This window comes from Erpetoichthys calabaricus, chromosome 6 (assembly GCF_900747795.2).
Source record: "Erpetoichthys calabaricus chromosome 6, fErpCal1.3, whole genome shotgun sequence".
In the NCBI taxonomy this organism is placed as follows: Eukaryota; Metazoa; Chordata; class Cladistia; order Polypteriformes; family Polypteridae; genus Erpetoichthys; species Erpetoichthys calabaricus.
The window spans coordinates 92,126,981-92,152,765 of NC_041399.2; positions in this window are offsets into that span (position 1 = coordinate 92,126,981).

Below are 25,785 nucleotides of genomic sequence, written 5' to 3' on the forward strand. Positions count from 1 at the left end.
GGTTCCTAGATTTTGCACGTTAAAGTATAACAAATATGTTATTTCCCTGAAGTTGCATCTCATTATATTTGCAGTCTTTATCTACCAAAATTATAGAACTGTTCTCCATAGTGTAACATATTTGCCTCAGTATTAAAATGGTCACACAAAACATTAAACATACAAAATAAAAAAGTACTCTTTGTCGTGGACACAACATAGCATACACTTAAAAGCATCTATTAATATATTAATATTCATCAAAATATCACTATAAATAATTTTAATATTGTAATAATTTATGGCAGAACTAAATTAACTTAATTACTCATATCCGAATCTTTTATTTTACTTGACTAAATTAATTTGGTCTTTTAGGGCAAAAGGACAAGACAGACTAAAAAAACCTGAAGAAATATACTTTTGAAGATGAACGAAATGAACATTGAAAGGAAACATTATATTCATTTTCTGGAAGACTGAACTAAATCATTCATTGTCACACATTTTACCTCTGACATCAGCTTTCTATAAGAACAAATCATAGTCTACTCTAAAAGAAAAAGAGTTTATTTCACAGATCAAGCATCAATGTGTACAGAATCATATTATTTTAAAAATTCAGAAGGAAAACTTTGTGCAGTTGTTCCAGATATGGCAAACTAAACAGTAAAACCTTCTTACTAGGTCCTTTTTTATACATGCTACTACTTTATATAGCACACTACTTTTTTTAACGATTAGGCAAATTTTCTCTCATTGTGATTTTAAAAAATGTATCTATTTTATCTATAATATATCTATATCTATATCTTCTTTTACTATGGAATTGAGCTATATGATTTTCTACAAAATTATTTTAAATAGCCTTCTATCAGAATGTAAAAAGAGGAAGGGATTTTCTCAGATCTTCATGAATAATGCAGCATATATAAAGAATATATATTATAGAAAAATTCCTTTTACTGCATCATGCATTTGTGCATATGTGAAGAAGCCTTGATGTAACACTGCCAAGCAGGTATGAAACATTCATTTGTAAATCTTTCTCCCAGATACATCTGAATAAAAAAATACTGCAACTGGCTTTAAAGGTAATCTGTGGCTGAAGAAAATATCAGTAACTTATTAAATGCATCACACAAGATAGAATTACTGGATATTTAGTTAAATGAAAATAAACTTACAACACACTGAGTGGTGCAATATTAAATAAACATTCATTGATGACATAGAAAAAAAATCTGCCTTATAACATAACATTCAAAACTTTATACTTTATTTTTTCTACTGTTACTATTGAATGATTTATGCCATACAGTTGAAATAATGCAATCAAAAGGCAGAATAGGAATAACAGCATTTCTATTTATTTTAAGTGAGTTAAAGGCAAATGATATCCAAAGTATATGATGATATAGTATTTTTTCGAATAAGGTATAAGTGAAGCTCAAAATACATGGAGCATTAGATAAAAAATGCCAATATGTAATAATTGCAACATTTACTTGTATGTATAGCACATTTTCATACACAAGCATTGCTCAAAGTGCTTTACAAGTAGTTACAGAAAAAGTAAAGTTATAAAATAGGTAAAATGGGAAAATTACTTGTCTTTGTATCTCTCACTGTTAAATCCTTACAATTTCTGATTTCAGAAGGAAAAAAAAATAAAACCTTCCAACTGGTTAGGGAAAAGGAGAAAAACTTTTGGGGGTTCTAATGCCAAAGGACCTCCCAGCTTCTGGGATTCTGGGGTACTTACATGTGGTAAAGTAATTCACTATTATCACTACATGATAAAATGTCCTAGATGATTCAGTGCCATAGATGTCTATATAAAAGTAGTATACTTCAAGGATACATGCAACATTTATGAATGTGTAATAGTTAAAATATATTCTATGAAAATTGTCATATTCATTACTGTAAACAATGCAAAGCTCACAATATGTAATTATGCAGATGTAACATGAATAAATTATCAACAGGCAAAAATTTAAAGAGTATCTTTTTGTTTTCTAAGCATTTTTTTCAGATGTTCAAATTATTCGCCTAATGCATCTCTAATGGTAACATATTCCAGATTTTAGGTACATAAAAGCAAAACGCTACCTCACTAGTTCTTTTATGCTACATTCTTGTGATCAAAGATCTGAGATTATGATTAGGGGTGCAAGAGGGCAGGCATTGAAAAAAAATAAAAAGGTACAAGATTGTTGATGGGCTTTTAAAATGAATGCTATGTTAATGCAGGCAAAATGTTTTTTCTGTTTTTCCTAAGAATTCTTGGTTTTGCATTTTGAATAAACTCTAATTGATTTTTTATCTTTTCTTGAGAGTTCTTTCAATTTGGGGAAAACAAAAGGATGTATTAATTTTTCAAAATCTTGAAACAATATTATAGATAGGATTTGGGCTGTTTTTCCAAATTAAAAATGGAGTTTTAGTGATGTGTTTAATGTGTTACTGTAAACCTAGCTCTGAATCCATAATGACACCTAGATTCTTTGTTCCACTCCTATTACACATACAGTTTCTGTTTCTATTGCTAGTTTAAATTAAGAAAATTATTGCTTTCCATTCTGTGATGACAGTAACACAAATGATTGCTAGGTTGAGACCCCCAGATTCAGGCATTATATATAGACTAACCACATTGTAGAGGACAAGTAATGGAGTAATTAAGAAGTATTGGCTACCTCTTGCTCAGTGGGTATATTCAGCACATTTCTTCTGTAATTGCGTATCCCCAGTAGGATTCTGTAAAGCCAGCTTCTCTGAATCTTTCATTAATACTATTACCATGCTTATTTTAATTTCACCTGTTTGTTGTCTGGTACAAATCTTGTAATCGATATTTAACCCACTTCCTATTGTCCAAATGACACTTACTCACTTCCGATGACAATACATGAATCAATAGTCAGTTTCAGTAATTGATCCATGTTAATTAAGAAATGAAATTTTCATAGGAAGAATAGTTCAAGATTTCTCCAATAGATCTAGGTGCTAATAACAGATAGAAATATTAAAGAAAGTGTTAAAATATTGATTGCAAAATTATACTAAAACAAAGTAAGTTAAAAAAGTGTACTAAAAAGTTAAAAATAAGTCTCTCATACATCACTCATAAAATAAAAAAGCTTGGGCGCTTTTCATCAATCAATATTCAAAAAACACTTCTTAAAATCTTAGCAAAAGTGCCCACCTTTTTTTTTTGGAGAGTGATGTATGAGAGACTTATTGTTTACTTTTTAACTTAATATAAAGTCTTTTTTATATATATATATTTTTGCTGGTGCTTTCCTCACCTCCTGTCCAGTTTTATACTTACTGTCTTTGAAGGAGACTCTCTTAGCATGTCTCATATGCCTTTACTCCTCCTTGTGCATCTCACATTTGTACTTCTTCTTTCATTGTGTCACCTAAAGCCAAACTAACCAATCACACCAAAGCCAAATTGACCATTCAGATTATTCAGAGGGACTGGACACACAGCCCTTAGTGTTTTATTATATAGTAGATTGTACTTTACCTTATGTGTAGAAATTATCTGGCCTATTGGGAGTACGCCATAATAAATAGCATAGAAGTGGTTTTTGGGGAACACAATAAGCAGAATCATGCAGTTTTCAAGTAATGTCACTAAGACTTTTAATCACTGTCATGTATGATTGAAACCAATTTGAAGCACTACCAGAAAGGCCAACTCATTACCTAAAGCAATGCTGTGATCGATAGTATCAAAAGCAGTGCTCAAGTGTAAGACAACAAGGGCAATTATGTTTTTTGTATCAGCATATAGCTGTCATTAAGTACTTTGACCAATGCAGAATGTAAACTTTTAATAAATACTAAACCTGATTGGTCCTTTTCAACAATAGATTTTTATTATTCAAGGAAGCATTTCATTTCTGAAAGACCACTTTTTTTCCTAAAATTTTGCTTAAGAAATATATTGTTAGAGACTGGTTAAAAATTGCCCAAAAGAGAATATTCAATGTTATTTTCCTTAAGTAGACATTTGACTTTTTGGATATTTTAAAAAACTATACAGATGATGGTCAGTTTACATAACATAATTATTACATGAAGTTGAAGTACAGTAACTTTGCTAAAGACATTCAATACTGTGCGTGGTAGAAGGTTAAATGTTCTTGAGTTTGGTATTATTGATAGATCTTATTTATCTTTTGTTGAAAAAAAGCTTCACATTTATCCAGCAAAGTATTGTTCATCCACTTCATGGATAGATCTCAGTTTAACAGATGATCAAAAGTTGAAAAAGCTCTTTTATTAATAATTTTGGAAAAATAAGACAATCTCTTACATTGTACTGCTGCTCTTTTTTAATTATATGACTTCTCAGTATTTCGTAGTGCACTTTTAATTTAGTTTTTTCTTCATTTGAGCTCAGCTCTGTAGCAGTTTCTTTAACTTCTTGAGTTCCCATGGAAGTGTGTAGTGGAAGCAGTTGTTTCTACACTATTATGTCACCTATGTTCTTCAGACAAATATTAACAATTTCAGGTGTATTAGAAAAAATATTTAATTCTGGGGGACAAGCAATGCATTAAATAATAACAGAAAATATAAAGACAGCCAATGCATCAAAATCACATCTTTTAAAAAAGCTTTTCTCTTTAATTTTAGTTATAAATAGTGTTATGTCAAAGAAGATGCAGTAGTAATCTGAAATGCCAACAATGTTCACAAAAGTTAGGTGAGACTCAACATTATCGTTTACATATTTTGATATATATACAGTATAAAAAAGGCATCAGATATCAACTTTGCAGATGTTGCAACGCATTTTTCATAAAATTTAAAATTAAATGCCTTCTCTCATGGAACCATGTTGTTTATAATATGAGACCTTTCTCTTCACCATTGCTATGTCACTTGAAGGCGTGTAACGTTTGACATTACCAGGTTGACAGCCTTAAGGTCAGTATTGTGCAATTTCTAGTTGTCAAAAATGACTGTGCTTTTTCATGGGAACAAATTTGTTTATTGACACCTTTCATGTTACGTTTTGGCTCTGGTTATAGATTTCTCAGCTTCATTCTTTGAATTCCAATTTTGTTTTGATGTCCTGGGCTTGTTTATTAGATTACTGTCTTCCTGGTATAAACTATTGCCTGTTAATAAAACCATGACCTGTCTCCTGGTTGCATTCTCATTTAAATATTGCTGTCACCCAGCAAAGTATACAGTTGTACTGTTGGCACATCCAGAGTTCATTTAAGTAAGGTTTCATTACCATAGAATTAAACCTCAATTTTTTTCACATGGGTTTAAATCTGGTACTGTATTGTAATTTGTTTTGTTTTTTGAAGCACTTTGTGATTCGGTATGTTGTTTGATTTATGATCCATCTTTGCAAGTAAAGCCCTTTAATCTACTGTGTTTGAGTTTGTTTCAATTTTCTTTTAGATGTCTTGATGATGTTCATACTGGAGCACTAAGTACTCTTTAAAACTTTTTATGTAACTTAATTCAAAAATCATTTTAAATGTAGATTTCACAAACATCTTTATTTACTCCTCTGATGTATTTAGTGCTTAGTTTAGTCATACAAAGGTCAAGATTTTATTCCGATAGGGTTCCCATGAGAAAGGTTTTTGTTGTATCAGTAGCATAACTATTAAGCAACTACTATAACCATAGCATGGAATGGTGATTCAGTGATTAGTCCTGCTGTCTCACGGATCCTGTGCCTTTGCTTCAAATCCCACACTCAGTCACTGACCATCTTTAATCTGCATGTTACACCTGTGTACATGGGGTTTCTGTGTAGGTACTCCAACTTCAATCCCACATTCCCAGAGATGTACTGCTTAAGATAGTTACTTGTGATTAGAAGTCCCAAACATAGCAAAAATGAGTCTTAAAAGGACCATAAAGGTTGTTGAGTTGACTGAGATTTGGTAGGTCACAAGCAAACTTAGCTGAATATGTGTGTGGCTTGCTCAGCCTGGATTTAATTGCATCTTTTACTAAATATATGTCAATTTGTCTTGTTAATTATTTATATTAAAAATGTATCAGAGATTTACAATGAGAAGAACACAGTTTGCAATTTCAACATTGGTAAACACAGTTGCCCATATGTTTATGATTAAAATGTTTGACTGACAATCATACATTTCAGTCTTTAGAATATAATGCTATGAAAATATATGACTGGGCCAAAAATATTTTGAATTTTGTTTATTCAAAGGTTAGGTACAGTAAGCATCAGGTTGACATATGAAAACATACAATGACACATGTCTACTAATAGTGTTTTAGAGTTGCATCATTTGTTTTGTATGAAATGGGTGATTTGAACACTAAATTTAATTCAATTCCATTCAGTTTATTTATGCATTACTCGCTTTTATGTTTACAGCCATAATGCCAAGACTAACATGAGTAAACAATAAAGCTTTCAAATTTGTGAACTCATAAATGAAGTTGTTCAAACGCATTCAAACACACACACACACACACACTCCCGCACACAGTAAACCATAATAATTTCAGTTTGATTAACAAAAACAAGCAATGACAAATCACAAACTCTGAGGACTTAATGGCACCAACTTAAACACATAAATCTTGACATTCCTAAATGCATTTAATTTTTTTGACAACATTATGTTTTCATAGCCGTTGTGATGCTTGAATAATTAGTCCATCTATTCATTTTGCCAATCTCATTTCTCCATTCTAGGGTCTCAGAAAGTTGAAATGCTCCACAGTAGCAGTGAGCACAAAATAGCACTTATACTATTTAGATCACTAAATAGATAGTTAAAAATCAAGAACACAGACCTAATGTATGCCTTGTATAAACTCTGATATCGGTAAATTGATTTCCGAAGAACACAACAAATGGGACTAATTTAACATTAATTTAACGTGCAGGTCCCTTTGAAAAACTAATTGCTTTGGACACAGTTATCTAGTTTCACTTTCCATAAACATGATATTTAAAAGACCATTTGAGATGAGATATTTCACTGTAAAATTGTTGGTATATTTTTACTTTAGCAATATATTAAAGACTGAATTCAGAGAATTCTCACTCAGTGACTTAGTATAAACCTTTCTGTTTATTTTTTGTGTTAATCTATTTTAATACTTGAAATTAATTCAATATATAATGGCCATATTCAAAATTAATTACAGTCTTAAATATCTCTTTTAACAACACTGCTTACATCCTTATTGCTATCCTTTAATAATAAAACCATAACACTCTTCCTTTGTCTTATCACTTCCTAGGGGAGTTTGCCTACTGTGTGTATTATCTGTCATAATGCTACACTGAAATGCCCTGCATCTGCTCAGCCTCACAAATTAAAGCCCTTGTCCTCTTGACATAATTTATAGGTAATGTGCTTGTAAAATGAAAGTGACTGCTGTTCCTTCTACTCATGCATAACATGTAGGAATTAAGAGTCTGGTTGTAAACTGGCAGGGCTGTCACCTTTGTGTGGTATGTCGGGAACATTTTATTCATGAACCCATCACTATCTTGTATTTCAACTAACTCTTGTAAAGAGAGAACACTCACAATAATCATTTTAATTACCATTCCTGCTGAAGGTATAATGTTTATAACAAAGCCAGAAGACATCTAAACAAGCATGTCATTGTACAGTATTTGACCTCATTGTATTTAGCTGGTAATATAAGGTCACTTCAAAAATAGAAATGCAAAATCAGGTGTTAGAATACTTCAATTTGAGCAGACAGCATATTAGTGTATATATACATATATGTGTTTGTGTGTGAGTGTGTCTATGTCAAACAATTAATGTATCTGCTCCTCATGAAAGTCACAAAAATGCAATTAAAAAATCAAAGCTCTTCTAGAATACCGCAACAAGTGCTTTTAATAGCATCAGATGTAATCATTTGAATTTATTTAGGAATCCCTGAGAACACTTTGTTTTCTTTTTTAGTTTTTAGCTTTAGTTGGTGATTGTATAGAAAGAAGTCCATGTAATTTGAGGCATTAATGGCTGCAATAGCTGAGTGTGTCAGAAAAATCATGCCAGTTCATAGTACGTACCTTTTTTTGTATGCTGCCTGATATTTACAAAATAAGAGTGAAATCAGTGCAGAATGCCTGAAGTTTCTATACACATACTATATTCTAATACAGACATGTCAAACTCAAGGCCCGCAGGCCACATCCGGCCCATGATATAATTACATACGGCCTGCAAAATAATTTTATATGTCTATTATTAATGGCCCTCTGGTAAATAGCACTCCCACTACTCATACTACAAATCCCAAAATGCACTGCAACAGCTGGCGCGCAGGTTAAGACCTGTGCACCATACCTCCTCCTTCTGCTCCACTGCTTTAATGAAACACTGATCAGTGGTCAGCGGATGAATGCATCAATTAGCACTTTTACAATCACATTTAAACTAGCTCCCAAAATAAATGGCCAAACGAAAAATGGACTTGGAAAACAGGGACTTTCAAAACAGGTGGGAGGCAGAGTACCTGTTTGTAGGTAAACCTGTGTGCCTCTTTTGTGGAGCTAATGTGGTTTTAATTAAGGAATATAACATACTACGGCACCATGAGACAAAACATCAGAACAAATACAAAAACCTGGGCACACAGCAGAAGCTACAGATGGCAGAAGAATTTAAAAAGAGTCTGGTGTCACAGCAGGCTATGTTCACAAAAACAAAATCACAAAGTGAAGCTGCTGTGAAAGCTAGTTTTATAGTGGCAGAAGACATAGCTAAATCAGCCTGGCCATTTATGGAGGGAAGAGTTTTTGAAGCACTGTATGATTAAAGTGTTAGAAGTCTTGTGTCCAGACAAAAAGCATGTATTTTCAAATGTAAGCCTCAGCAGAAATACTTGTTGCTGATCAGATATGTAAGCTTGACACTGATTTACAAGCACAGCTGATGGAAAAGGGAAAAGACTTTACTGCATATTCCCTCGCTGTGAATGAGAGCACCAACACAACTGACATTGCACAGCTGGCAATCTTCATTTGTGGAGTGGATTCCACTTTATGCGTTACAGTGAAACTTTTTGGGTATTAAATCAATTCATGGCACAACCACCAGAAAAGACATATTTGAAGAAATATCTAAATGTGTAAATGACATGAAACTGCCCTGGAACAAAGTTATGGCACTGACGACAAATGGAGTGCCTACAGTATATGGGTTAAAGAGTGGATTGGTAGGAAGGATGCGGGACAAGATGCAGAGGGAGAATGGCACAGGTGTGCTGACAGCATATCACTGCATCATACACCAGGAGACACTATGTTGCTAAGTCCTGAAGATGGAACACGTCATGAGCACTGTAACACAGACAATTAACTTTATAAGAGACAAAGGCTTAAATCACTGCCAGTTTCAGTCTTTCCTGGAGGAAATTAAGTCTGAATTTCGTGACATGCCTTATCACATAGAGGTGCGCTGGCTGAGTCGAGAAAAAGTACTTAACAGATTTTTCAAGCTGTGCGAGTAAATCTATCAGTTCATGCAAAGTAAATTAAAAGACTCCACAGGGCTGCGACGATGCGGGTTCTCTCCATGCTCCCATCATCCCATCATCAGCCCTTGAAACCTGCACCGTCGGTAATGTTACCGATGAGCTCGCAGTGAGGCACAACAATGGAGCAAGGGGATGGTATAAAAAGTGCAAAGTGCTTTTATTCAAAACAACAATCAAAAACAATGTTCAAATTAAATAAAGTGCAGTGATTCAAAAGTCATAAATAAATAATCCATTAAAAGCAAGTGAAAAACAAACATGGAGGTTAAAATCCATTAGAAAAAATCTTTAAAACAACGAGGTTAAAATAATGCAGGAAGCAATCTTTTAAAACCAGAACAAGCCTGGTGTCTTCTTTCCTCTGGCAACTCCCCTGCTTCTCCTGTTTGGGCATCTCAATAGGGGAGTCGCCCTACCTTCAGCTGACCTTCTCTCTACCTGCTTCAGCTGATCGGATCGCCTCACCGACCCCTGGCTCCGGTAGGCTCCTCCAGACAGCAGCTTGGGTTCCACAGCGACCAGGGCGCCCACGATGAGGAATACACACCCCAAGTCCCGACTCCCGCTGCCTTCCGTGGCCTTGCACGGAGAGTCATCCGCCTTCCAGTCACTCCCCCTCTTCAAAATAAACTCAGAGGAAGCAACCACTACGACTACTGTCGGCCCAACACCCAGGCTCCCTGTTCAGCTGCACGCGAGCCTGCACTTGCTTGCTCGCTCTCCCGCACCGGCTTTCTCTGTCTCTCCACTGCTTCCTGTTTTCTACCTTCTCCTGCAACCTCCATTTCTGTCATTCCTTGTTTCTCCCCTTTAGCCGACTCGCGCTTCTATTTATGAAGGGGAACGTGGTAGTCGCGGCAATCAGCAGCTCCTGGGAACAATTACGGATGTGGACCATTTCTCACCTGTGCACTTAGACGAGAAATGCCCACATCATGAACTCCTCAGGAACCACTTCAGCCACACACCACCACGCCCCCTCACCAAGCCGCGAGTACGGTGATTATTTATTTAAAACCGGCCTTTGACGGAAGCTGTGGATCCGCTATACCACAAGGGCTCCGGGATGAAAAGTAGCTGTGTGAGCTGGCCTTTCTGTGCGACATAATGAAGCATCTGAATGCATTAAACCTCCGGCTTCAGGGACGGGACTGTGAGATTATGGATATTTATGGAGTTCATACGGCGCTTTGCCGACTTCAAAGCACAATTTAATTTTGAACTGCTCAGAAATCCATTTGCAGTTGACATGGAGAAAGCATCTGTAAACTTTCAGATAGAGCTGATAGAACTTCAGGCAAAGTATGATTCTGTGGGGCCCGTACAGTTCCCCAGCTTCAACGATGCCAAAATGAGGCTGCTCGAATGCTCTCCATGTTTGGTAGTACATACCTGTGTGAGAAGCTTTTCTCAGTGATGAAGATGAACAAAACCACACAAAGAAGTCATCTTACTGATGAACATCTTTGCTCCATCCTGAGGGTTTCTGCAGCTCAGAGCCTAAACTCAAATATGAATAAACTTTTAGCCAAGAAAAGATGCCAAGCATCTGGCTCGGATAAAATGACATAAGAAAGAAAACTAAATGGCAGAACTCAAACGTTTTTTGTTATTTGTTTTTGCCCTTTTTTCTGAAATTGCAACAATTATTTATCTGAAAGATTTGCACATTTTCACCAGCTTGTTCACATTTTAAATACTCTCATTTTGCTTGATGTTACTGTTGAAGAAAATAATTATTTTAAATTCTAATTTATTTTTTTGAGTAAAACGTTGGAAAGAGCAGTCTCTCTGTTAAAATTCATATTTCTCATAAAAACATTGTCAGTTTTAGACTGTTCAATAAATGTTAATTCTGTCTGGCCTGCAATTTGAACTATGTTTTAAATTTTGGCCCCGCCTATAATTGAGTTTAACACCCCTGTTCTAATAGTTTTAACTTCATATTCAAAAATATAATAAACTTTTTTTTAAATAATACTTTACCCTAGAAGTATCCTGAAGTTAACATGTTAAGATTATTTAAAAGGGACCGAGTACATATTAGGCTAAACTTCCACCCTTATTGTAAAACTCCAAATTCGTTACCTTGATATTAAAGAAATATCATTTAATCATATTTCTTTTTTGACACTCCAACTTTCAAATTAGTCTTGGGTTATCTGGGGCTCCAAGGTCATTCTCCATAATTTAATTGGGCTGGAACAGAATTATTATCTTGGGGTTCAAAGTGCTTTGATTCTGACTCTCCCCTTCAGCAACAGAAATTCCTCCTTCTGTATATCAGCAATTTAGGAGTGTACGGTATTTATCAAGCAAAAATAATTACAATTATCTCCTTATTGTCCTTATGCTGTGCAATTGAATTACTACCAGGAGCATGTTTCCCTAAGGTAAAAGTCCATGCTTTTTCTAAACCACAAAGCAAAGGTATTGACGAATACATACGGTACCAGATAACTAATAGGTTTATTAGAAGATACTAAAGTCCTGTTGGGACTGTGTTTTTTCTGAGAAAAGAAAGATGGATCATTAAGAACATGCAGTGACTACTGAGAAATGAACAAAATCACTATTAACAAAAATGTCCTATTTCCCCTAACTTCTTCCCTCCTTAATGAAGTCTCTGGGTCTACATTGTTCAGTGAGTTCATCTCGAGCATGCCTATAATTTGATTCATATTCATGAGGGCAGTTAGTGGAAAACAGCATTTTATATTGTTATGGCCATTATAAAAATTTGGTAATGCCATATGGATTGTCTAATGCTTCAACATTATTTCAGTCAGTTATTAATGACACCTCTAGGGATATTTTGGGGGTTTATGTGTTACTGTATATTGATAATATTCTAATTTTCTCTCCAGATATGATGTCCCATACGTGACAATTCAAAGAGGTTCTTTCTTATTTAAAAGAGAATTCCATTTGTATGTTAAACTAGACAAATGTGAATTTCATCAGACATTCATAATCTTTTTGAGGTATAAAACATCACAAATAGGTTTGAGTATAGATAAAGAATCCAGAGTGGGAACCTTTTTATTCAATTAAAAAATTTAAACATTTTGTAAAAATTGTGATTGACTATCCGATATTTATACAAATTTTTAATTCAGCAATTGTTCTCATTACCAACTGTAGAAAAAAGACTGTAAAATTTAGGTGTTCTGAGGAAGCCCAAACAACATTTGAATATTTGAAGAAACTCAAACGTGAATAACTATGATAATACATAAATTAAATTATATAATGTACTAATAATACTGCATCTGGAGTAATCTATGTGCAGTTCTGGTTACCACTGTCCAAGAAAGACATAGCAGCACTTGAAGCTGTGTAAAGGAGAGCAGCCAAGTGCATCCCAGGACTTAAGGACATGTCCAACTCTGACAGACTCAGAGAGAATTAAACCCATTTAGTCTTGAGTAAAGGAAGTGTAGTGACCTAATCCAGGTATTAAAAATCCTCAAAGGCATTGATAAAGTAGACCCAGCAACATTCTTTCAGCTTAAGAGTGAATCACATACTCGAGGACCTCAGTGGAAATTAAGGGGAAGTGCATTTAAAACTGAATCCAGGAAGCACTTCTTTACACAAAGTGTTGTGGAACTCTGGAACAAACTGCCAAGACATGCAGTAGAAACAGAAACCTTGACAACCTTTAAAAATAATGTGGATAAGATACTGTATTGTGAAAGCTTAGACATAAACAAACAGGCCCTGATGGACTGAACGGTCTCCTCTCGTTTATCATATTTCTCAAGTTCTTATTTTTTTAACAAAGAAAATAAAGGGAAAGTCAGCTCCAATTGTAAAGCATCCAGCCAACAATCTAGCATTTTAACTGTAAGTGAGCGCTGTCAGCACTGTCGATGAAGCAATATAAACTCAGAAATTGGGGAATAAGGGGAAACTGCTATCCTTGTGCTTTTTACTCAAAAATGTTATCCACAACTGAGAAGAATTATGATGTGCAGTATTGTTGTCTATAAAATGAACTCTCAAATGATGGCAGCATTGGTAAGAGTATCAAGATACCCCTTGTAATTCATATCAATCAAAAAAATCTCATGTATTTAAACACTGCAAAATGGTATAATGGTAACTATTTTTTAGACATTTTAATTTTACAATTTATTATCAGGCTGGTGAAAAGAATGGATAGGCTATTGTTCTGTCGCATTTATTTTATGAAGTAGACACTATTATCGAACCTGAAAATACAATTTCTCCAGAGAGATTTTTGAATGCAATTTCCACTGGAATTCTAAAGGATTTACTTCTAGAAATTTGTGAGGCCAACCAAAATATTCTGCCACTCTTAATACTCATGCATCATATGTTTATTCCATTAGAATTTACAATTGCAATATTAACTTGATGTCAGGATTCAGTTAGCATTTCTGGGCTCCAACAGACCCCCGCAACCCTGTACAGGACTGAGCAGGTTAGAAAATGACTGACCGAATGTCTGACTCAGTTATTACAGGTCATATTGATGTTACCTAAACTGACAAATCTTTATTTCTGGTAGCCTTCTACGAGGCAGAATATTAATTATTATGTTCTTGCCTGTGACATATATGGATATAGATAACTACCCTTGCCTCTCCAAGGAAACCTTGAGAAGGCATTTCCCTTTATTTTATCACAGATCTTCCTGTGTCTACGGGATTTGTTGCAGTTTTAGTACCGGTAATTGTAGACAATTCTCCAAGGCAGCCTATTTTGTATTACCTCATATATATATATATATATATTTTTTATAAAAGAATACAGTTATCCCTGTGATATACACGGTTTGTGGGTGCAGAATTCCCATGAAAACATAAATCCGCAAATGTGTTTTGGACTCCCCACCTCACCTCCTAAGACTGTATTGTTCACCACAAGTCTTACCAATAGCATACACTCAATTATTTAACCCATTCTAGGCAATACTGTACAATTATATATAACACCAGAAAAAGTAAAACAATAGGTAATATGTTGGGAACAAAATATAAGTTGCAAATTATTAGTCAGTTGTGTCAAGATCCTGACAGCTTCACTTGTACTCTTGTTTATACAGTAATATGAAGTAATTACACAGCTGTCACCTATCATACTGTGTATCCATTTACAGATTTAAAATGGGCTGATTATTAAAATCTAAACATTGTCACAGATGGCTGGGGTCCTTGTCCGGCCGGGAAACCTCTTCACTGTATGGACCTGGGGAGCAAGCCTGGTCAGGACAGTACCTCCCTGGAAGGCTAGAGGGCAGCACCCCTGGGTTACAGCAGTGCCAAGGACTCCTGCAGGGCTTCATGGGAGTTGGAGTTTGGTGGAATCCTGTTGGGATCCAAGGGAGCAGCCAGAGGATGCTGTGGCTGCTGCTGAGCCCTACAGAGCAGTTCTTCCGACACACCCGGAAGTGCTGGTGGAATTAGGTCTTCAAGCACCTGGAGCACTTCCGGGTGCATTATAAAAGGAGCCAGCAGTCACTAACCCGGAAGCCAGAGTTGGAAGGAGGGAGATGAAGCTTGCTGGAGAGGAGTGGTGGAGAGAAAGAATTACTATTGTGTGGTATTGTGTTCGAGACTGTGTTGTGTATTTGTGGGAATGGGGAAGATGTTCTCCAATGAGAGAAGAAAAAGGAAATAAAAGCCCTGTGTGCTTTGAACTTGTGTCCTGCATCCGTCTGTGTCTGGGCTGGCCTTTACAACATCTAAAATGAAATCTGCCTGTCATATATCAAGGATTACTTTTTAAACTACACAATTACACACTGATTCCTATATTGTGCTATTGTCTAAACAATAGAATTAAACCATAAAAGTGTCTATTATTTTACAAAACAGCAATCAATGATTGCTTTAGAAATATTTTTAAATATTTATAGCTATTTTAATAATTTAATTCCATCCATCTTTGACAAATGCAATGTCAGATACAATATCAAAATTAATTAATGTCTTGACATTTTTCTTTTTTGATCCATATAATTTGCCAACATATATTGGCTTCATTTGGCCAAAGTTACCCACTAATATTATTTTAAGTAAAATCTTACTTAAACATAAGTAAGATCAACCTCTTTCATGAAATGCTTTTTTGTTTTCTTTGCAACTCAAAATAATAAAAATACACAAACCACATACGATGGACCTATGCAGGCATTTTTGTTTTTTTGGAAAACTGTAAAGTTAACCACTGTCAGGTCACATGCGCAAAAATAACACTACAAAAACATACCTTAAACAATGCACAATGTAAACTAGTTATAAAATAAATTAATAATCAGTTTTTTTATGGCATATTGTTGTTTGAGATACCATCATAACCAGTGAAAGTAAGAGTGTGACAGTCAGGGTTAACTCCACGTTCTTTATCCTGAAACCATTGATAACATGTCCGAGGATGAGCTGGACAAATGAGGATGGACACATACAGTACATAAACACACACACACAGTGAAGAGGTGGTGCAAAGTGTTCTAGTACTTTTATTCCATAAGTAAAAGTCAAAGTGCCAATGTGTAGTGCAGTCAATAAATAACTTCAATAAATAATTCATAAAAACAAATGCTCTTCCCTTAATTAAAAAGTCAATCAAGAAAAAAATCCAAGTGATAAAAACAAACAAAAAAAGCTTTTCAGTTATCGAGTACTTTCTTTCTATTCCCTCTCAAGCCCAGTGCATTTTCTCCACTTTGGCTCCCCAGCTCACTCTACAGGTCGCTCACCCAGTGGAGATGCCAGCAGCTGCGGTGCCCACATCTAGCAACTGTTGCGGCAGCCTCCCTTGGCATCTGCCGGACCACTCTGAGGTAGCTGTCCTTTTGTCTTCCACCATGCCCATCTTGACGTTTGCAGAATCCCTTCAAGGGAAACCACCATCATACCCCACTCCTCCATGATTATTATCAAAAGGGGATAATCTACCCCTGGAGCGGCAATCACTCGGTCCTTCACGGGGCTACCAGAATGTCCAGATGCTGCCTTCTCTCTCTCATTGTTTTCTCTCTTCCATCTGATATGATCTCATTTTGTTCTAATCTCACCCCGTTTCCTGCTCAGGCTTCTTTATACGCTTTTCAAGCGATGCAGGTGTACTGGCACTGATTACAACCTCCGGAGCAATAACATGACAATGGCCTGGGCCACATGTGCCTGTATGTGGATTGCATGCACAGCCAATCACTTCAGTTTGTACCCTGGAGTGGCTCCACCACACTACCAAATACATCTACACCCCACATAACCCTGTGCGCATATTTACTTATTTCAAAAGGCATTATTGCCCTGCTATTGACCCTGCTATATCACAAAAAATGAATTACTTAAAAGTAAATCCTTCTATCCATCCTCTAATTAACCCCATAATCCAGGGTAGGGTCATAGGGCAGCTGTTATTTTTCGATAAAACTGTTATTGAAAAACTAAACAGAAAAATGTATATTACTTGGTAAAAAACTACAAAAAAATTAGCTTTGAATAAATTAATGAATACATATTTAAATACCTACCTTCTTACATGAAAATTCAGCATATTTTAAAACATTTAAATCTGTAATAAATAGCAGGCAGAAGCAACGCATATTGACTGTGACTCTTGTTTTTACTGTGCTTTATCCACTGTGAAGCTGAAGAATTACTTTTAGTGTGCTATTGCTCTTCAGTTTGCCATCATAAACATTCTCAGTTAATACTCCCTAATGAAGTGTAAAGCCTAAGATAACAGTCTTAAAAAGAGGTTGTCGAATTACCAGGCTGCATTTATATGAGTAAAGCTTTGAACAACAGTAAATACTGTAAATGCCAATGTGTGGTGATTTTTAACATATTGTCTTGTTATATATAAGCTTTATGTTCATGAGATTTCACACTAAAGTAAATTTTAAAATGGAGCTGCTAAATGCTAAATACTTTCAGTGAGAATTCCCACTATTATCTCTATCTAAGAGTGCATCATTATCATCATTCTGAAATCTAAAATGACAAATGGTTTTATCCTGAACAGGTGCTATGTTAATTGCTTGCTTGTCTATCTTATATTCTCAAGCTTGCTATTTATATTGTGTTTTCTCTTTAATTTTTCTTTGTCACTAAGATTACTTTCATTTTCTAATTCATATGAAACTCTTTTGTCATGAATACACTTTAATTTTCAGAAATCTGAACATATAGTAAAGTGGTATTGAGCAGCTCAGGAGTCTGTACTGTAGACTTCCATCAATCTGAAGTAATTTATGTCTTTAAATATTCACAGTGAAGTGGTAAACAGGGGAAGTAGTTTCTAATAGTCAATCATTAAGTAATATACCTGTAATTTACATTTAATCTGAATTTTTAGTAAATCCAAGATAAAATGCAGAATTAAAATGGCATGCATGCAATGTGTTCAGACAAATATGTAAGATGTTCACACTAATGTTCATATGTATATCGTGTAATTAAATTTTAAAAGACGGTATGATGCAATTGAACTGAAAGCAAAACCATTAACTGAATATTTTAACCCTTTTGGCCCTGCATTTTTTGTTTTTATGGGGAACATTATTTTGTGCGATATTCTAACTTTGGGGTGTCTAGGAAGCTCAAAAATGAAAAAAACAAAAAATGATCACTTTTATTATACAATAGGTGCCAACGTGACGATGCGGGTTCAGCTCCATGCTCCCATCTTCTATTAGGGAGCCCTTGAACCCTACACCGTCGATAGTTATAACCAAGGTGAGCTAGACAGTGAGGCAATAACACAGCAAGGGGATCATGTAAAAATGTGCAAAGTGCTTTTATTACAATAAATCAAAACAAGTGTTCAAATCAAGTGCAGTGCATTCAACAGTCCAATAAATAAATAATCCATAAAAGAAATGTGGTGGTTAAAAACAATGCAAAAAAAACAATCCTTTAAAATGAGGTTAAAACGTTCTTTAGGAAGTAGTCTTTTTAAAAAAACAAATGCCAAGCCAGGTGCTTCTTTTAAATTAGTGTCTCACCTGCTTCTCCCGTTAGGACCCTGCAGCAGGCGAGACGCTTTCTCTGCAGCTGACCTTTTGCCTACTTCTGCTACTGTCAGTCGCCTTACCGATCCTTGGCTCCGGTTGGCTCCCCCTGACAGTGACTTGGGATTCCCCAACGACCAAGGCTCCCAAGTTGGAGACACCACGTTCCAAGTCCCGACTCCCGCTGCCTTCCGCAGCCTTAAGCGGAGAGTCACTCGTCTCCCGGTCACTCCCATCCTTCATAAAAACAAACTCTGTGGGAGCGACAACAACTACTATGCCCTGGGTGTCGGCCTAACACCCTGTCTGCTCAGCTGCCGCGAGCCTGTCTGCACTTGCTCACTGCTTCCTCCTGCAACCTCCGTCTTTCTCTTTCTTTCTTCCTCGTTCTCTTTTCTCTTCTCTAACTGTCTAAGGCTTCTCTATATATAATGGATGTGGCAGCTGTGGCAATCAACAGTTCCTGGGATCAATTACGCTGCGGACCGTCCCTCACCTGAAGCGGTTTCCGGGGGTATTTGTGTTGCGGGCGTTTCTAACCTATGTGCACATTAGGTTAGAAACGCCCGCAACACAAATACCCCCGGAAACCGCTTCAGCCACACTACCATGCCCCTCGCAACGCTGCAAGCGCGGTGATTATTTATTTAAAACAAACTGGCCTTTGCTGGGAGAGCTGTGGACCCTCAACACCATAGCCAAATACTTCCATCTTCTTGAGGAAATAAAATTGAAAGTGGAGCTACTTACTATGTGGTGCACAGAAGCATACATTTTCACTTCCATGTTTCACAGACTGTATGCCACAAGGTGGCACCCAAAGCAACTGCCACTTCTCTCCAGTCTGCGCTAATAGTATCACGCCAGGTTCCAACGGTTGCAAACATACCTGTGCTTTACAAAAATAGCTGTATATATGTACTAGTAAAAGGATATCAGGGCCAAAAGGGTTAATAGCAAGCCATAATATACTGCATTTCAAATAAATATCCATGAAATTATTAAAGATGCATATTTTTTCTTCATATTCCCTGGGTGATTACTGGAGGCACAGCCATTAAGCACAACAGGATAATATTACTGTATGAAGAACAGAAGTGACATGCATTGATACAGGGTACCACATACCAAAAACAAATCATGTTTTAATTGTTTACATTCTAGCATGTTAAATGATAATAAACCATGCAATTTACTAATGTGTGTAGTTTTATATAAAATGTACTCAGAGAGCATCACTTTACACTGCCATGTGAAAATGCAAAATCTTCACATTCCAATTTATTCACTTAAGAATTGATACCTGACTCTTACAGTCAGTACAACACACCCAAACCATAACAGAAAAAAGTAACACTTCCTATTGGCACTAATATTTTTGGGTAGTCTGGAAAAGATGGATCTGCATCAGTAAAACATTTACTCATTTAATTTTGAATTCCTTAACAGGAAAATTCTGTTGGTATGATCTTTCTGATGAGCATTTTTTTTTTGTTTTCAATATAAGTGTTAAACAAGATGTAATTGTCTCCTTTGTCTCTTTTGCAAGCAAATGATAAATTACTTCTAACACCAATAAATGCTGTGGAATTAATAAAAAATTAACATTTCTAATGATCCCTTTCTGCCAAGTGTGATTATTCAAGTTTTGTGGGCTTTTTTAACTACTGGATTGCGAGTTGCTGCTGGAGGGTCATGGGTCCCAGTGGATCGCGAGTGACTGTCCTGGGGTTGCAATCACACCCAGAGGGGAAAAAAAAACAATTTTAGGTACTTTTGACATCTGCCAAAGCAAACAACAGCACTGCACAATATCCCCCCCATACCCACACTCTTCAGATGCTGTTTGTAGGTTGTCAAGGAACTAATAAAGGTAAAACTAGGTCCCAAGGCCATAAAGACATAGAAATTCTGCTTTAAGATAAACACTGTAATCCAACATGACAATGAAATTGTTATCCCAAAGTGTTTGAGGAAAAACAAAATGCAGCCATTGTTTGATGACATGGCACTTTTATCAATGCTCTTCTTTAAAGATTATGAGCACTCATGAGATCATCTGGGCAGCGCAATGGGTAATCAGAACTGTATTCCCCACATTGTCAATATCTATTAAATATCTTTCTTATTGGATCAATTGTGTGGAACTCACTACGCTAACAGCCACAGCGTTTGGCAAGCATTTGCTAAACAAGTTGTCTTTGCAATTCACTGAACGTTCCTCCTTTCCCTTTGCTTCTGCAGACAGCCTTCATTTCCCTTACCTGACACTTGCCATTTCTGTGTGATTGCAGAACCCTTGCTAGCGCATTATTAATGACAAATATCAACAAATAAAACAAAAACACTTATCAGTTAATTTTCTTTTTTCTACAACATCACCAAATTTTAATAAAAAAACACCTTTTTAAGTTCCTTGACAACCTTCAGAAAACATTTGAAGAGCGAGGGGAGGAAGGATGTTACACAGCACTGTTGATCACTTTGGCAGACCTCAAAAATACCTAAATTCTTTTTTTTTCCTCTGTATGTGTTTGTAAACCAAGGACAACCACTTGCGACATGCTGAAACCCATCCACCCACCGCTCACCAATGGTTGAAAAAGCCTACAAAACTTGAATAATCACGCTTGGCATAAAGATAATTAGAAATGTTACCTTTTCTTAAATCCATAGCATTTTTTGGTGTTGCAAAGATGTTTTTCTGTTACATAAGTGATATTCCTATATGGTTTACTGTAGCAATACAGTGCACAGAAAAATTCCAACTGTGAAAACAAAGGTCAAATGACATCATATCAAGTCCCTTATCATTTGGTATAATGAAAAAACACATATAATACTGGAGGAGTTCATCTTTTCCACTGTAATTGATAAGATGTGAACTATTATTTAAGCATCCACCACAAACCTAATCCCATTCCTGTGTCTAACACCACTGTTTCATTATGTGAATATGAAATAAATAATCCAAAGTTGCAGCTCATTAGCAAAGTAAAAGGCAAACATGTTGCTGCATTGACTATGTGCTACTTTACATGCTCAACCATCCACACTTCAAATTCTTGCCAGCTATGTGCTTCTATGGTGAGTGAAAAATCCTGTGATATAATTGAAATAATTTGGGTATGAACAGTTTTCAGATTTGCTTTTTTCTTCATCATGAAACTATGTGCATGATTATAAGCATAACATTTTTTCCTTTGTACCCTCCCTCACCATAACTTATCATCTATAGGGGAAGAGCAAAAGCTTTAGATTCATCAAATATTTCAGTCTCCGGTATTCAATGGACCTTAATGTTTTAGGGTCCCCTGATACCAAAAACATCGATATCTCAATGATGGGTGTGTGTTTGTCTGTATGTAACAGTTTCTTGAGGATGGTCTAAATGATCTAGAATGGCTGGATGGAAAAATTCCAAACTTGAAACTTAAAGCTACTATGAGATGACGATGTGCCGATTAGTTTTTGAGCCAAATCGTGCAAGAGAAAGTGGTACTCTAGAGGAACCCTCAAATACTGTAATCATAATGACCTATTTTATGATCAGCAAGATCAGCATTAGAGTGGTAAATAATTACTGAAATATAATAGAAAGTTGGGTAACTTGGTTCCTAGGGTGCAAAGCCAACTGACACTCACATCTGAATTTTTCCTTGATAATTTCATAGTAGTCTGCTGAAGACAGACAGCAGTAATGTCAATAACAGTGGCAGGAGAGAATTTGTCAAGGTAAAATGCATTCAAGTAGGAGCTGGAGGGAGACAGTGATTAACACCTTGGTACCAACATTCCATGACATTGTTTGTGGTTATAACAGGGGATCTTTTGTGTAAAAAACAAAGAAAAATATTACTCACATCTTCTGCATAGAAGGTCAGAGTTGCAACAGCTTTGGCATTTGAAGTGCAGCAATTTAGGAAGTCAAGAAAAGACAGGAGTGCAACATCGCAACATGCACACAGTCGAATGAATTAAAGAAAAAAAAACAGCACCAATTGGTGTTGGCTGGGATGCTGTTGGTGTTAAATCATTTTATCTCTCTACTTCTCATGGCGTGCTTTTGAGGTGGAACACTTTGATGAAATGTTTCAGAACTGCTAGTTTAGGGTCCTGTCTTTTCCGATCGGTTTTGATATCTTTGTTTGGTTTTCTAACTCTTTTTTGCACCTAGACTATGATTTTGGCAGCCCCTATTTGTTCCTTTCATCTCCTAATCATTTTGTCATTTCCAGTATACCAGTTCTTTGCCTGGAAAACAAAACAATCTGTACCAACAATGTATATACAATAGCAGGGAAAGCAGACTGGTATGCAGGCACTAATCAAAAGATTCATGAGAAATGCTCATTGGATTTACTGCAAAACATGGATAAGATGTTTTGTCTGTCATCACTACTATAGTCAATTATATCAAAACAAACCCACTGAAGTTTCTCTTTTATCAGCCCCATTCCAGTATGTGAGCTCTGGGCACAGAGCTGTATTATTGTATAGTGAGGTCCTATGGTGAAGTGGTTTCCAGAGTTTAGAGAGGAGATTATAACCTTTGCATGAACAGCCTACAGCATGCACAAACTCACAAATAGCTCTGACAATGAACAATTGTTTAACTAAAGTGGCATAAATCTGACATTTCTCATAGTTAAATTAATTAAATCTGAGCAAAATATCAACTCATTTACTAGAAAACTGATGCTGTGCATTGGTTGGATGGTGATATTGCATTCTTTGTATACAATAGTGGGTAAATGTTTAGAGATAAATATTATACTTTGATTTCATTGATTTTTATGATTAAGTTAGGCTAGTCGGTTTTTTTCAAGGGCCAAAATAAAATCTATATGGTTATAGTTTATGGGGATATACAGTAAAATTATATTAAATTATAATTGAACTGTCACCAGGCTGGCGGGTTAAATGCAAAGCTACCCTTGGTAACTTACATTTGTACTGCTATTCAAACACAGCATAGTGTAAAATACATGTAAGAGAATGTCATACCTCTTACATGTATTTTTTGAGAGGTAGTTTCAGACAGATTCAACCGTAATGATTCAATTTAAAGCACCATCATGAGCTGACAAATTCATAGACATCCTGCCACTGTTCATCCTAGGGCTTGAAGTGGAGAGGGTGAACAGCATTAAATATCTGGGCCTCTACATCAGTGAGGACCTCACTTAGACACTTGAGCCCTCTTGACCAGCTGTGTGGTGTTAAGAGTGGCTGTACTTTCTGAGGAGGCTGAGGAAGTTTGGTATGTCGACTAAGATCCTCTGCAACTTCTACAGCTACATTGTTGAGAGCATCTTGACCAGCTGCATCACCGTGTGGTACGGCAACACTACTATTATGGACCGCAAATGCCTGCAAAGAGTGGTAAAGACTGCTGAAAAGATCACCAGGACCCCACTGCCCTCTCTGCTGAGCATCTATAACTGCAGAGTCCCCAGGTGAACTGCCTCGATCCTCAGGGACCCCATCCACCCCCAACACAAACTGTTCACACTTCTACCCCCAGGCAGGAGGTATAGAAGTATGAAATGCAGGACTTCTAGGCTAAATAACTCTTTCTTTCCCAAGGCCATTAGACTCCTAAATAACTGACGAGTTTATAACCATGGTTCACCTCATTCTATCTACCTCACACAACTGTAAGTGTATTTGACTTGTCCATCACACACCTACCTGCACATTACACGTTATACTTCTATTCTGTTTTTTTTACTTTATGCTGCCTCTGTTACTTATTATCTAGCTGCTACTTATTATTTATGTTTATCTTTATACGTTGGTTTTGTCATTTGGTGTGGTCAGCAAAGAAAGAATTTCATTGTACAGGGAAAAGTGTTTCCTTACTGTGCACAAGCAATAAACTTTGAACCTGAACTTGAACAATTTGATGTCAGCATGTAGCTGGTTTTCATGTTTGTTTATTAGGTCAAATCCATCCATCCATCCATCCATTTTCCAACCCGCTGAATCCGAACACAGGGTCCCTGGGGTCTGCTGGAGCCAATCCCAGCCATACACAGGGCACAAGGCAGGAACCAATCCCAGGCAGGGTGCCAACCCACCACAGGACACACACAAACACACCCACACACCATGCACACACTAGGGCCAATTTAGAATCGCCAATCCACCTAACCAGCATGTCTTTGGACTGTGGGAGGAAACCGGAGCACCCGGAGGAAACCCACGCAGACACGGGGAGAACATAGGTCAAATCTATCTGATTAATTAATTTGTATTAATTTTGCATATTCAGGATAGATGTCAGTACAAAGTCAAAGCTTTGACAATGAACACAAGTGCCGTATCTCTGTGATGTTTTCTCAGAGTTAAACTAATTAAATCTGAAGTTGCAGAACTAAACATCAACTCCTTTAATAGAAAACTAGAAATATTGGGCTGAAACCATTAACAGGGAAATGCTGACTCATTTGATAACCTGATGGTGTTCTTTAACAGCAGCTGAGTGAAACAAATCACAGAAATTCCTTTTCACATAGATTAAAATTTCATTCCTATGAAAGATTTTCCAAAATACTATCACCATGGTGTTTCAGAGATTATTAAGTGCAACATCACCACTATTTTGTTTGCTTTGCTGATGTGAAGCGGTTTATAAATGTGACAGCTGACAACAACCTTAACACCTCAGACACTGAGTGAATTCTGGCTTCTCTTCTAAAAGGAGGTTCTACTTAAAGAGTGGCTGCTTCTCTGTGTGGTAGGCTTCTCTGCTATTGCTTTACAATAAAAACAAAATACTGTAGAATGCAGGAAGTAGAAGCACTCAGTGATCTGCTTCCACATGTTCCTTAACAAAACAAAAGACACTGATGATGAGGTACGTGGGAATTTAAGGTGGCCCGGGATTATGAGTTTTTTCATAGGCTTCATCAGTGATTCTAGTGTTAAATACCAACCTACAAACATGAAAGGGAAAAATGCATTTGTTCAATTTTTTCATTTTTAATTTATTGTTTTTCTTTTATGGTTTTGCTGACAATTTTTGTTTTTGCTTATTTCAGTTTTTGCAGGCATTTTCTATTTTTTGCTGTAGTCACGAGCATTTTTGTTGTGGAAACATGTTTTGTACTGCACTGTCATGGGATCACTGCACTATTCTCAGTGTGATGTCATCTTCAAGTGCCTATATAGAGTGATAGATTGTGATCCTCAGTGTCTAGTAGTTTGTGATCCTCAGTGTCCAGCTTTGTGGACAAAATCTCAAAACCTTTACATACTTTAAATATTAA